The following is a 16,250-nucleotide window of genomic DNA, read 5'->3' as shown; positions in this document are numbered from 1 at the left end:
CAGGAAAAGAAAATATAATAAAAAAGTATTGACAGGTTGTTTGAAAGGAACTGAAAATCAAAAAAGAGTTGACATCATCAGGAACAATAAATCACAGAAAGAAGAAGAGGGGGATGTAATCCGATTAATTACAACACTTTCTACACAGTCAAAACAAATTGAGCAAACCTTACGGAAACAGTGGAACATTCTGGTTTTGGATTCCACTATGGCAAAAGTGGTGGGAAATCATCCAAAAATCACTTATAGGAGAGCTAAAAACTTAAAAGATGAATTAGTTCATAGTCACTTTGAAATGCGAAAACAGAAGACATGGTTACAAATAAGAGGATTTTACAAATGTTCAACGTGCAAAGTTTGTCAAATAGCGCATAACACAAAAGAGATCACAATGGCAAATCAAAAGAAATGGAAAATCAATCAACTGATCAACTGTAAAAGCCAATATGTGATCTATATAATTGAATGTCTGTGCAAACTGAAGTATGTGGGGAGCACGGTGTGTGAACTAAAAAAACACATTCTTGAGCACGTAAGGGCTACAATAAACAGAGACCGAAGCTATGCTGTTGCGGAACATATGGAGAAATACCATGAAAGTGACTGGAAGAAATTGAGTTTTTATGCTGTAGAAATGGTGGGTTGTCATGTGAGAGGTGGCAATCGAGAAAAAACTTTGAGACAGAAGGAATCACGTCAAATTTTGTCATTCAGAACTCTGGCACCTTATGGCCTTAATAAGGACGAGGAGATATACTCTCATTTATAAAGCAGCTCTTTTAATTAACGGCAATAGGGTTCATACAAACAGGGAATTGGTATACTATATTGGATAGAGTACACCACAGTCACAAATTAACTCTGGTAAATGCATCTCTCTATCCAGACAGAAATTTGGTAATTACATGGAAAGACCTGAGTGTATTCTCTAAATGTAATGTTTAAATCACATACTTCACGATTTTATGGGGATATATCAACAACTGGGTTCAATAGGGTATAGGTTTTGTACAATATAGAGAACCACCCAGTAGAGGGTATTTATAAAGTATAAAAGTATAAATATATACAGATATACATATACACATCAGAAAGTGATAAAAGAGCAAAAATTAGCCCGTGCTACCTTTGAGATTAAAAAGATTATTAAAAAACAACACCCAACAGAGGGCGTTACCACTAAGGAATAATGGGAGGAACAGTAGAGGTACAATACAGGACAACCTGGGTACGGGTAGGATTGAAAAAGGCCCACCAGTGGGCATGATTGTATAATTAAATAAACGTAAGAAGAAGTAGATGATATTAAATTGGAGCCATCATAGGCATTACATAATGCGTGAAATCGCATTAAAAATCAATACACCTTATGTTCACCTTATGAAAAGGTTCAGATCCCCCCCCCCAAAATAAAACACATATCAAATTGCACTATTACTAGAAACAATGACATTGTCATTAATGTGATGGTGGAGATAATCACACAAATTGCACACTTCACTTTTCCTTTTCTTTCTTTATTACACTACAAAGACCAGAATGCAAGGCGACAAACAACTAGGATGTGATGTAACATCATGTGACTATTGTATAAAAAAACAATGGCTGAAACGTTTTGCTACCCATGAACAAGGTCTGTGGGCAGACTGAAACGCGTTGGGTTATGAACTTGTTTGCAAAATGCTGTTGCCGTAATTAAAATTGGATTCGCAACATCGCGATACCAGTGAGTGCGTGTGGAATAATTCTGTAAAAGGAATACTGGTTGTGATATATATATATATATATATATATATATATATATATATATATATATATACATATATATATACATACACGCATTGGAAAAACCAAAGGTTTCAGGGGCGTTATAGTTAGGAAGTGGCATTTAAAAAACCTTAGAAATTTACTGAAAAAACCATAGGTTTCAGGGGTGTTACAGTTAGCTGGACATTTCCCTCATACAAAACCCTAGAAATTCCTCTGTTATAGTTAGTTCAGCTAACTAGAACTCGCGCCCCCGCAATGCACTGCTGATGACGTCACATATTACATCACTCATGACATGGTCAGTGACATCACTGATGACATCACTGATGACATCTCAAATGACATCTCAAATGACGTCATCCATTGAGTATGTGTTTCTGAACAGTTTTATTATGTTTAATATATATAGGGAAAGGCCTGTTGAAAAATAAGTGGGTGTACAAGTGTGTGAATGGATGATTTTCTAGGTGCGTAAGTGAGTCTATAAGTGAGTCATTAAATGTTTCTTACTGCAGACTAGTGACTAAACTGTGTGAATGTCTGTATGTGTCTGTGTGTTGGTGTATAAGTGGCTGCATGGTTTTGTGAATAGATGTATGAGTGTCTATATGGGTTATTGATTGGTTGTCTGAGTATCTGTATGGGTGCCTGAGTGTTTGTGTGGGTAGGGTGTGTGTGACTCTGTGACTAGATGTGTGAGTGGGTGATTTAGTGGGTGCATGTTTTTAAGAGTGCATCTGTGATGGACTGTATGGTTGGGTGAGTGTATGTATGGGTGTGTTAGTGATTGAATGTATATCTCAGTTGTACATGTGTCAGTAACTACATATGTGAAACGCAGTGTATATGTGTGTAAGAGTATATAACTATCTATATGTGAGAGTGTGTGATTTTGGGAGTGGCTGTATGCGCCATAGTGAAAGTATATCTGTGTCATGTGCTGTTTGTTTTTCTGCAGGAAGACACAGAATTTGTTAGTATTTTTATGAGCAAGTGAACTTGAGTGTTTTAACTGTATAGGTGAGTACATTTTACTGTGATTAATTATTTGCATGACTCACTAGATGTATCAGTACCTCAATGGATGATTGGCGGTGTGTGAGTGTCTATATAGGTGCATAAATGCACAGAGTACAGTAAGTATGAGTGACTGTACAGGTGAGTGAGAGGAGATGTATGTAGACCTAAAAGTCAATGAGTGGGTGAGTAGTTATTGGTATTGGAGTATCTATGGTTGTCAAAATGGCCGTCTGAAATTTTGAGTCAGTGTATCAAAGGTTATATTAGGGTGTGAGAAGATGCACTAATTTATCACATGGATGACGTCATCAGTGATGTCATTTGAGATGTCATCAGTGATGTCATCAGTGATGTCACTGACCATGTCATGAGTGATGTAATAAGTGACGTCATTAGCAGTGCATTGCGGGGGCGCGAGTTATAGTTAGCTGAACTAACTATAACAGTGGAATTTCTAGGGTTTTGTACGAGGGAAATGTCCAGCTAACTATAACACCCCTGAAACCTATGGTTTTTTCAGTGAATTTCTAAGGTTTTTTAAATGCCAATTCCTAACTATAACGTGCATGCAACCTATGGTTTTTTCAGTGAATTTCAAAGGTTTTTTAAATGCTAATTCCTATCTATAACTTATCTCTGAAGATATCATGAAAAGCATTCTTTTTTAAAAGTAGGGTGCACATTAGTTTTGTGGAAAAGCATCTTTGTGATTGGTTAAGAAAAAGCAGTTTCAACGTGGAGTACATATCATAGGATAAAATTTGCTCAGCTCAACCACACCTGCTACTTGCATTTGGAAGGCACTGTTCGAACTGAAAACAATCGTCAACTTTTAACCTGCATGTGTCGTTAAATGTTCAAGAAAATGTTACAAAAAAATATCATAAAGTTTTTAAAAATTGATGAACTTTTAACCTGCACGTATTGTAGAATGTTCTAGTAAGTGTGTTGATAGAATACGTTGCACTTCTGACTTCAATGTGTTGTTGAATATTAAAAACAACGGTTCATATGGAAAATTAAAAAGAAACCAATAGAGAAGTTTTGAAACCTAAAAGAATCAAGGAACTATTCTAATTTATTCTTTACATGTATTTATGTGTGCAGCAACAAAATTATAGACACAACAGCACTAGGAAGAGGAAGAAGCAGGGAGTGGGGGGAGGGGGGAGATGGGCAGAATGGCACACATGCACAATTAAGTACAACACACATATAGACTAACAATGGCCAAAATGAAACACACCAACAAGGAGCACAAGTCACACAACCTGCCAACATCACACCACTGAACGACCATAGAAGTGAAAACCACGCTGCATTCACACAGGATGTGTACAAAGGCCAGTCGTTGGTGATGTGGGATGTCTGCGACCGTGGTCATCATGGATGAGATGCCCAGCATGTGGCACATGGTCGAGTTCACTGTGTGTTATGTTGCCAAATGGCTGCTCCTCCCTCCTACGAGCCCCCACACTTTTGTACGGTGAGCTGTTGTATCTCGTGCACTCATACAGCATGCCATTGTAATGCCTATTTGTGCATGTGCTGCTACAATCCAACAACATCACAGTGCCGTTTGGAGGTGGTGCATGCCACTTTACAACATCGACTGCTGCGGCTCTTGTAACAGGCCACACCAGAACACAGAGACAAACTTACCGCACTTCCTGTACACAGACATCTCCAAGACACCCCGTTCCCCTTGCCGGATAGGCACACCCCTGCACTGACCTGTGAACCCCAGACCAGCACACGCCAGTTGTGCATGTAGGAGGATGCGTACGTAGCTACACATCCAGGCTCACTGCCAACGCTGAGGTGACAGTACACTATGATGTTGCAGGGCTCGTGCCTATCATGCTAAGGCAATGACCACAGGGACACACTTACTAAGATGTGGGTTTGGGGGGCATTGGCGATCCTGGAGATGTTGAGATGAGTCTTCTGGCCCTCCTGGGTATCCCTGTACCATGCTCATTGACTCTGTGGCACCTGTGGGTGTTCTGGTGTGGCTCTTGGCTGTGTTCCCTTTCATGGTGTAGGTAGTTGTCCTGCTTAACACCAGCAGAAAGCAGGTGTAAAATCCCTGGTGCTAACGTGTCTTATCGCCGGAATTTGTTTCGCCTTGCAATTGGTGTGAAAGTTGTGATGTGATTTTTTTCGTGTGCACAACGATATACAAATTGAGCAGTGTATCTCGTCAAGATCCAGCACCTGACGCACTATTCCCAATCAATATAAATACAATGAGATTTCTTAATAGATTTTGTGTGTACACTGTAAGTGCAGCCAATACCTCAGTGCAATACAATACAGGATTTTAGTATTTAGAATAAATCGCAAAGGTGCACCTCATGTCTTTTTGCACAGGAACGGCTACTCTCCATTTCATTATCAGCACTTTAACGGAAGTAAAGTTGAGATAAATCTAACACACTATTCAGAAGTTGGTGCAAACTGCAGATATCACTAGTATTCCAGCGATAAATGCCCCAAAATTTAACACCATGGTGGACTCCATCAAATAACAGTAATAAGAACAAGAAAGAGTCACACAGCAGTTAAGATAACAACCAAAAACATTATTAATTTTTTTTTCAAACTTTATTTTTTATAATAATAAATATATAAACGATAAACTATTTGCAAACTTAATTTTTTTATTAACATAAATATAAACAATAAACTAATAAACAAAATGTAACAACAATAATGCAAAACAACAAAGCGGAACACTCCTGTGGGAACCACGGATGTCGACGACAGACCTGGAAAATCAAAAAGATTGTTAAAAAAAAAACAACATGGAATTCTCAACAAAATACCACAAGAAACAAATCACAGATATATAAAATGTATACAGCTAACAACATTTTATAAGTTTAACTTACAAAAACTGTAAATGTTGCCGCTTTAAAATATTTACCGAATCTGAGGAATTTTTTTGCAGAAGGCACCACGCCCACAACGTTTTTCTTCAGTGGTGAAGAAATTTTTTACTTTTTCCAAGGGGCAAACAAAGACCAATGCCACCTTCTTCATTCGCAAGATTTGCCAAAGAGTTCTGTTACGAGGGGATCCTAACAAAAAATACTCGTGCGGCACAGCAAGTATGATGAAACACCTAAGGACCCTTCATCCAAACAATCTTGCACGAGAAGAGTGCAAACAGATGAGAAACACTCCTGTTCTGTATCTGTAAAAAAGAATCACAAATAAATGTATATTAATAACTTTCAAATTTATACTATTCCATTACTGTACAAACACATTTTATATAAAAACTGACTAAGAAACTATAGCCCTGAACCACAAGTGTGACGATCGTTAAAACACTACATGCATAGTGCATACTACTTTGAAGCAGTTCATGCCCTAAAGCCTACCTACATGCTAACTGACTAAATGATTACAGTACTATAAGGAGACACACTGGGTGAGTGACAGGGTGTTTGCTAGAAGAGTATGAATACTAACTAGGGAATTGAAGATGTGAAACACAACTGTGTAGGTGATTAGAGGACTGCACCCATACTGCATAGGCATTTAAAGCAGTCCATGTGCTAAGGCCTGGCTCACTGCATGACTACTTGGGTACTGTCTGAATGATTAGAGTACAGCAAGGAGAGTGCCTAGGTGAATTTATAAGTGCTAGGCTTTTCGCACAGGGATTGGATTAGTATTTGGTACTGAATGGGTCACTAGAGGAGTGCAAAGACAGTCACAAGTGCTGGACTGTATGAATACTGACTAGGAAATTGAAAGTGTGAAAGACAAGTGTCTAGGTGGTTAGAAGACTGCATGCATAGTGCATAGGGGTTTGAAGCAGTCCATGTGCTAAGGCCTGGCTCAGTGTATGAATACTTAGGCACTGACTGAATGATTAGAGTACTGCAGAGATAGTATCTTGGTGAATTTATAAGTGTTTGGGTTTTAGCACAGTGAATGGATTAGTACATGGTGCTGAATGGGTCACTAGAGGACTGCAAAGGGAGTGACTGGGTATTTCCTGGAAGTGTATGGATACTGACTAGGGAATTGAAGGTGAGAAAGACAATTGTGTAGGTGGTTAGAGGACTGCATGCATAGTGGATAAGGGTTTGAAACAGTCCATATACTAAGGCCTGGGTCACTGGATGAGTACTTGGGTACTGACTGAATGATTAGAGTACTGCAAGGAGAGTGCCTGGGTGAATTTATTAGGGTTTGGCGCAGTGAATGGATTAGTACATGATGCTGAATGGGTCACTAGAGGAGTGCAAATGGAGTGACAGGGTGTTTGCTGAAGCGAACGGATACTGACTGGGGAATTGAAGGTGTGAAAGACAAGTGTGTAGGTGCTTAGAGGACTGCATGCATAGTGGATAGGGGTTTGAAGAAGTCCATGTGCTAAGACCTGGCTCCGTGCATGAATACATAGGCAGTGACTGAATCATAAGAGTACTGGAAAGAGAGTGTCTTGGTGAATTTATAAGTGTCTGGGTTTTGGCACAGTGAATGGATTAGTACATACTGTTGAATGGGTCACTAGAGGACTGCAAAGGAAGTGACAGGATGTTTCCTGGAAGTGCATGGATACTGACTAGGGAATTGAAGGTGTAAAAGACAAGTCTATAGTATGTTAGAGCACTACATGCATACTGCATAGACATTTGAAGCAGTCTATTCGGTACTTAGAAACTGACTAAATAATCAGACTACTTCTAGGACAGTGCTTAGGTAAAACTTTTAAATTTTCAGTTCTGCCACAGTGAACAGAATAGTACATGGTACTGCACCTTAGTGTCAAACCCTGACTCATTTTATCCATGCATAAGCAAAGACTAGCTTCTAATGCTACTAAAATTTGACAACATGAGAGGTTTTAAATTAGTTATCTGTCAGCAAATACACGATGTTACCAAATGCTTCTCTCACAGTGGTTCTCAAATGCACACAGACTCACAGTGTAATTCTAGACAACAACCACTATACCTAGGAGTTTACCAAAAATCATTCACTACTGTGGAAGTGGTAAGCGAACTGCACACAATCTTCATATTTCAGGACTGCACTTTTGTGTCAAAGCCTGACTCATTTAATCAAAGCATAAGCAAAGACTGGCTTGTAATGCTACTACAACTTCACAACATGACTGGTTTTAAAACAGGTATATGTCAGCAAATACACGATGTTACCAAATGCTTCTCTCACAATCCTTACCCAAATGCACACAGACTCACAGTGTGATATTAGACAAGCAACACTATCCTAGGAGTTTACCAAAACTCATTCACTACTCTGGAAGAGTTAATGGTACTGCACGCAATCTACATATTTAAGTACACCACATCAGTGTCAAAGCATGACTCATTTAATCAACGCATAAGCAATGACTGGATTCTAATCCTGCTAAAACTTCACAACATGACAGGTTTTAAAACAGTTATCTGTCAGCAAATACATGATGTTACCAAATGCTCCTCTAACAATGATCCCAAATACACACTAACTCACAGTGTGATTCTAGACAAGCACCACTATCCCTAAGAATTTACCAAAACTCATTCACTACAGTACAAGTGGTAAGGGAACTTCACACAATCTACATATTTCACAACTGCAATTTACTGTCAATGCCTGACTCATATAATGAAAGCATAAGCCATAACTGTCTTCTAATGCTACTAAAACTTGACAACATGACATGTTTTACAACACTTATCTGTCAGCAAATACACGATGTTACCAAACACTTCTCTCACAGTGGTTCCCAAATGCACACAGACTCACAGTGTGATTCTAGACAAACAACACTATCCCTAGGAGTTTACCAAAACTCATTCACTACAGTGGAAGTGGTAAAGGAACTGCACACAATCTACATATTTCACAACTACACTTTAATGTCAATGCCTGACTAATTTAATCAAAGCATAAGCAAAGACTGGCTTCTAATGCTACTAAAACTTGACAACATGACAGGTTTTAAAACAGTTTTCCGTCAGTAAATACACGATGTTACCAAATGCTTCTCTCACAATCCTTACCCAAATGCACACAGACTCACAGTGTGATTCTAGACAATCAACACTATCCTAGTACTTTACCAAAACTCATTCACTACTGTGGAAAGGGTAAGGGGACTGCACACAATCTACATATTTAAGTATAGCACATCAGTGTCAAAGCATGACTCATTTAATCAACATATAAGCAAAGACTGGATTCACTACAGTGCAAGTGGTAAGGGAACCGAAATTTACTGTCAATGCCTGACTCATTTAATGAAAGCATAAGCCATAACTGTCTTCTAATGCTACTAAAACTTGACAATCTGACTGGTTTTAAAACAGTTATCTGTCAGCAAATACACGATGTTACCAAATGCTTCTCTCACAGTGGTTCCCAAATGCACACAGACTCACTGTGTGATTCTAGACAAACAACACTATCCCTTGCACTATATCAAAACACATTTCTTCATCTAGAAGTAGTACTACATTTTAGTATAGAAACATAACATAACTCATTTCACAAATTCATAAACAATGACTGGTTTCTAATTCTACCAAAATATAAAAACTGCACAGTTATCTGTCTACAAACACATGAAAAACACAAATGCCAATCACAGAATGGTTTCTACATGCACACACATTGTAGAGAAAAAAAGTACTCCCTACACTTAAGCAGGAAAAATACATTAGTCTGATGAAAATCAAAATAGTCCACATAGATCCCCTCACAATGAAATAACTCATCTTTCAAGTTCTTTTGTAGATTAAGGAGTATATCAATCACTCACCATAATTCCTTTTACAGAATCGCTGCACTGTGCACCTCTCAGCAAAAGCAAAGAATTAAAAAGTTTCCCTTTCATTTTCCACATATATACATGTAAACATCAAATCACAATCCTTCGCACATAAACTCAAAAGCAAACACACATTTCTATTGGTTAAACATTTCAACCCTTTCCAACTGAAATACATTTCAACCCTTCCCCCAATCTGCCTTCTGCCTGTTACCATAGAAACAGGTCATGGAACACTGCACTGAGCTCACAGGTCACAAGTTCAGCACACAATGTTCCTACACAAGACAGGAAGAGTGCTTGACTCTTCAACATATCAGCTTATCATATATAATGTTCCTTACAATCTGTTTTTGTTAACCAACAACAATCATACCTTTAAAAAACCAAAATATACACCCTACCTTTCAGTGTAGAAAGTTGTTATACAACCAATGATTTCTTGTCGTTTTTCAAAAAACGTTGCCGTGGATCCGCGCACCCACCGCGAGAGAATCCGTGCATCCAACGCGGTAGGATGCGCGCACCGTGCGCTCATTTTGCCGTTTTTTTAAATGGGGGGCCACAGCGGGTCCTTCTGGGACCCCCTAAGCAGATCTAGAGGGTCAGAGTATTTCCACTCTGCCCCCTTTATATCTTTTACACACCTATTCCCTTTCCATCTTCAGCCTCGCTTCTACCGAGGCAGAAAATTGCCGCCAACAGTTCCTGGTTTCGAATGTAGAGAGACGCTCGACAGCCAATTAGCATTCAGCGCGCGATCGGGAGGGTGCGCACTCCGTTCGGGGAAGGGTGCGCTTACGGTACGGGTACAGTCCGCAGATCCACCGCGGCCATAGATATCACTAACTTTTTTACCCTAATTTTCTCAGGAACTACTGAACAGATTCACACCAAATATGCAAAAGGCACGAGTCCGTACTGAGGACTACCTCTTTGCCAAATTTGGTGTCATTCCGTTCAGCGGTTCGGGCTGTAGATGCGACAACAGATCCTCTGGGAAATTCCATGGGGAAAACGCGTTTTGGGACCCCCCTTTTTTTCTCGGCCCCCGCTTCACAGATCATGGCAAAACTTTCAGGGTAGGAGCGGAGCGGAGCTGGCCAAAACTTTGGAGAATTTCACGAAGATTCGTCAATCGACGCCAAAGATATTCCCAATAGAATGTTGCAGATTTCCTATGGAAAATAGGTCCTAACTATAACTATCTACTGGCGACCGCCAGTAGATAATATATATATATATATGTATTACCTACTGGCGGTCACCAGTATGTAGGTATAATTAGGACCTATTTTCCATAGGAAATCAGCAACATTCTATTCCCAATAACTATGGCACCAAGTCTTCCAAAATTTTCAAAACTTTTGGCCAGCTCCGGTCCGCTCCTATTCTCAAAGTCCCGGGGTGATTCGTCAAGCGGGGGCCGAGAAAAAAATGTGTTTTCTCCATGCAATTTTCCATAGGAACCTTTAGTCGCAGCTACAGCCCGAACTGCTGAACGGAATTACACCAAATTTGGCAAACAGGTAGCCATTGGTTCAGAGTCGTGCCTTTTGGTTAAATGGTGTAATCCGTTCAGTAGTTCCTGAGAAAATCTTAAAAGTAAAATCACATATATATCTGGGCAGAGCCTAACCACACATCTCATCGTGAGATCTGATTGCCTGTCAGCACTTCATCCAAGAAGTGTTGGCAGCCATCTTGGGACCAATATACATGATAGCACCTCATTAAAAAGCATTGCAGTTGATAGAAGGTTTTAAGACTTTAGTTACATTATAAATTATTTGTTGATGGTACCATACTCATTTTAGGAATTGTGGTGTGTTCTAAAGTGATTTTACCATGTGAAAAAGCCCTCTACTGGGGTATCATGAATCATGTTTGAGAGAAAACTATTTTCTCATGCTTTTCCCACAGAGGTTTGGAAGGTGATCTATAAGCTAAACTGAGAGCATATTTTCTGTAAATTCACATTATCTTTCTCAGTCATGTGAGAATGAAGTCTGACATTCTCAGTAAAACATGTACATCCAACAAGGGCAGAGAATGTCAGTTGATTCCTTTGTGTTCTACTGCAGCTTCCAAGAGTGTTCTAAAGAACAACTAGAGCGCTAACAGTCCTACTTATGACAAACGTATTGCACACCTGAAGCCATCTTGATTGGAATAAAGTGGTAACTCTTAAAACATTTAATTTAAAAAGGAACAAAATGAGGGGATTCATTTTGCCATAGAAAGTATGAGGGCACATTTTGAGTGACTTCTCAAATCATCTTCTATTTCATTAAAAAACTTCTGACATGCAGACTGAAACATGCACTTTCAATACCAGTAGCATACTTCCCCGGTGAGCAGTAGCTTTACTACAGTGATCTAATGAGCAACTAGAGTGCTAACATTCTGAATTTATGGCAAAAGTGTGACACATCTGAATGCCTTCTTGATGGAATCAAAGTAAAAAAACTGAAAGAATTTCCTACTGAGGAGACTTTAGTAAATGAGGAAATTAGGAAACTTCATAACAAATAAGTCTCCCAAGATGGCCACCAGAGACAAAAGAGCCCAAATGTAGCACAAATATCACCGAGATGTAGCCCAAGTATAGCCCAATGACAGAATGTCCCAGAGTGTTCTAAAGAACAACTAGAACACTAACAGTCTTACTTATGACTAGGGGTGGGCGGAATTACCGGAAGTGCCTTTCGCCAAATATCGCAAACCGGCACAAAATCTCTGCGATCTCGCGATATTTCGCGTGATCGCGGAGATTAGTGCTTCCGGTTGGGTGCCCTCGAGTCAGCTGTCCGTCATAGTGGGGGAAAGGGCGGGAAGACGTTGCCCACCGCTGGTGTGTGTGGCGGGGCTTCCATGCAGTTCACATGCCGCTTGTTTAAAGGGCCAGAGACTGATGAGAGCAGCAGACGAGGAGACAGAACCTCCTGGTGTCAGGAACTACACGGGGATTGCGCTCGAAAAAGTCGTGGATGCAAAGAGCTCCATCGAGGATCACAGCTAATTTTTGACGGGAGTTAACTGGACTCTGAGTACTTTCTACTGGCTAATCAGTAAGTGCTACCTCGTTGGGTAAATGTATAGTGCTTTTCCTACACTACAACTGCGTAAAGGGCCAGAAGAGTTGTCTACAGTGACCATGTGTGTCTTTAACGTTGCCATGGCGCCGACGGGCCCTGGGGTTCCGTGAGGCAGCTGTCCATCATAGTGGGGCAAAGGGCGGGAAGACGATGCCCACCGCTGGTGTGTGTGGCGGGGCTTCCATGCAGTTTACATGCCGCTTGTTTATAAAGGGCCAGAGACCGATCAGAGCAGCAGATGAGGAGACAGAACCTCCTGGCCTCAGGAGTTACACGGGGGTTGAGCTCGAGAAAGTCGTGGATGCACAGAGCTCCAGCGAGGATCACAGCTAATTTTTGACGGTAGATGTGGGGAGAAAAGCACACCTGCCCAGCCTCGACCTAGCTACTCCCGAATGTTTTGTGCTGATTAATGCGTTACTGAATTTGAGCTCCAACTCGGGCACCTGCTTTATTTATATCTGTAAGTGCTTCCTGTTGAGGTTTAATTTTTGTGACAGGAGCATCGTGCCAGAATGAATCCTGTTCATCATATGTCCGTTCTGGTCGCGGATCGCAGAAGTTTCGACATTTTTGCGTTCCGCGCGGAACGCGAAAATGTCAAAATGTCGCAATTTCCGTGAGCGGAACGGAAATCTCGCCCACCCCTACTTATGACAAAAGTATGGCACACCTGAAGCCATCTTGATTGGAATAAAGTGGTAACACTTAAAACATTTAATTTGCAAAGGAACAAAATGAGGGGGTTAATTTGCCATAGAAATTATGATTAGTGCCGCAGAAAGAAAAATTAGGGCACATTTTGACTTCTCAAATCCTCTTCTATTAAAAAATTCTGACATGCAGACTGAAACATGCACTTTGAATACCAGCAGCAGACTTCCCTGGTGAGCAGTAGCTTTACTACAGTGATCTAATGAGCAACTAGAGTGCTAACATTCAGAATTTAAGGCAAATGTGTGACACATCTGAATGCCTTCTTGATGGAACCAAGTAAACAACTGAAAGTATTTCCTACTGAGGAGACTGCAATAAATGAGGAAATTAGGAAACTTCATAACAAATAAGTCTCCCAAGATGGCCACCAGAGACAAAAGAGCCCAAATGTCCAAATTAGGGGTGGGCGGAATTCGCGTAATCGCGTTATGCAAATCTCCGCGAAACGGTAAAAAATCTCCGCGAACACGCAGAAATTCCGCGAACACGCGGAATTGCTTGTTCGCGATACTTTTTTCCTATTCGCGATCGCTGTTTGCGTGCTCGGGGTGAAATATCTTGCGAACACGCATATTGAGAACGCGAACAAGCAAAAAATTTCGCGATGTCGCGGAACTCAGATTTGTGGGCAATTTCGCGTTCTCCGCGGAACGCGAAATTACCCAAATTCCGCAAATTCCGCGAACGGAACGGAATTTACCGCCCAGGCCTAGTCCAAATGGGCTTTATTTGATCTGTCTCCTGTCTACAATCTCCTCTTTTTCAATGTAAGTCAAAGGGGAAAATCAATACCCCAGTTTTTTTTCAAAATCTCCCTCTTACCAAGTTCAAAATGTTAGAAAGTATGGGACATTGGATCATGGAAGGCAGGAGGAATTGGGGTAGGGACATGGACTCGGATAACAGAGGACAGGAGGGACATGGAGAGGTGCACCAAACTGACCCTACAGGGCAGGCATCAGGGTTTGCAGCAGCACAATACACCACACAGGGCATGTGGGATGGGAGTGTAGCACAACAATCCATAGAAAGCAATAGGGAGGGGACAAGACCATGCACATGGACAACAGAGAACAGAGGGGAAAGAGGAAATGGTAGCTAACTGACCATAATGAACAGACAGGAGAGAAAGCTGCAGCATAACAGACCATAAAGGGCAGGAGTGACGGATCAGGGGCATTACAATGGAACAGACTAGCCAGGAGGGAGGGAATAAGGGTCTGCACATGGAAACAGAGGGCTGGGGGTAAGGGGGCAGGGCAGGAGCAGCAAGATGATCATGGGGGTTAGGCAGGATGGGCACTAGAAGCAAGACACACCATGGAGAGCAACAGTGAGACTATGATGGCATACACACAGACCATGGAGGGAATGTGGGAGGGGGTCAGGGGCAGCTAGCTGACCACACAGGGAAGGTGGGAGTGGTCGTGGCAGCACAGAAGACCATGCATGGCAAGCGGGAGTGTTAGTGGCAGCACAATGGCTATGATGGGCAAGAAGGATGGTGCAGGGGCATGCACAAAGGGCCATGGAGGATAGAAGGGAGAGTCAGGACCTGGGCACAGACAAGAGAGTTCATGGGAAGGGGCCTCACAACACACCACGCGGGGCAGGCAGGAGGAGCAGTTGCAGCACAACAGACCAGGGAGGGCAGAAGGGTGTGGCAGTAAAATGGACCATGGAGGACAGGAGGAAGGGGATAGGGGCATGGAATGTGGACAGGCAGGGTGGAGGTGGCAGGGACAGGTTACAGTCATCTGACAATGCTAGGCAGGTGGGAGGGGAGTGGCAGCTCAATAGAACACTCAGAGTAGATAGGAGTGGCAGGTCCATGGAGCAGGGGCATGCACAAAGACATCAGAGGGCAGGGGGAAGGAGAATAGGGGCAGCAAGCTAAGCACAGAGGCTAAGCAGGAGGTCAATGATGGGGCATAGAACTAGGCAATGGAGGGCAGGAGGAGTGGACTGATAGATCATGCTAAATGGAGGGCAGTGTCAGCACATCAGACCATGCATGGCAGGAGGGAGGAGGCTAGTCCATGGATTCAGACAACAGAGGATAGGGAGGAGGTGGATGGGGCAGCAAGCTAACTGTTCAGAGAAGGCGGGAAGGCCAGTGGCAGAACAACGGCCACACAGGGCTATAAAAAGGGAGCAGGGACATGGACTTGGACAATGGATGGCTAGGAGGAGGAAAGGCAGGAGCAGCAAGCTTGGGTGGGGGCAGCACAATGCCAGGCCCTGCTTCCAACCCCCCACCATCCATTGTGCTATGCATCTTACTAAACGTTAAAAAAAAAACTAGAAATTTGCTGAAAAAAACAAAGATTACAGGGACGGTATAGTTAGACTCATTGTTCACTCATACACAACCATTGAAATTCAGCCTTTATAGTTACCTGAGCTAACTATAACTTACGCCCCCGCAATGTACTGCTAATGACCTCAGACATTACATCATTCATGACATGGTCGGTTACATCACTCATGACATCACTCATGACATCTCAAATGAGCTGTGAATGGAATGGAACTATAATTGCTAGAACTTTATTTAGGGATAGTGTGTGTATATTAACACCACTTTTTTCCTTTTCTTTCGTGTACGAACCATTATAATACGCAACGTGCCCAGATTAATATGGCCGATAGCCTTTCACTTTAAAGTAAAGTGTAGTTCATTGTTTATGTTGATGTTTGCAATTCTAAGTATGTTTATTATGAATAAGTCACGTTGACGAACATACAGGTATGGCGGTCACGGGGTAAGATATGCTGAAATGACATTGTGTGCATATTAACACTTGTTTTCTTTTCTTTATTGTTTCAATTCCTGAATTTTCACA

The sequence above is a fragment of the Triturus cristatus genome, chromosome 1_2 (assembly GCF_964204655.1).
Source record: "Triturus cristatus chromosome 1_2, aTriCri1.1, whole genome shotgun sequence".
NCBI classification, from domain to species: domain Eukaryota; kingdom Metazoa; phylum Chordata; class Amphibia; order Caudata; family Salamandridae; genus Triturus; species Triturus cristatus.
The sequence above is the reverse complement of the archived record's forward strand: the minus strand, read 5'-3'. Positions refer to the sequence as shown.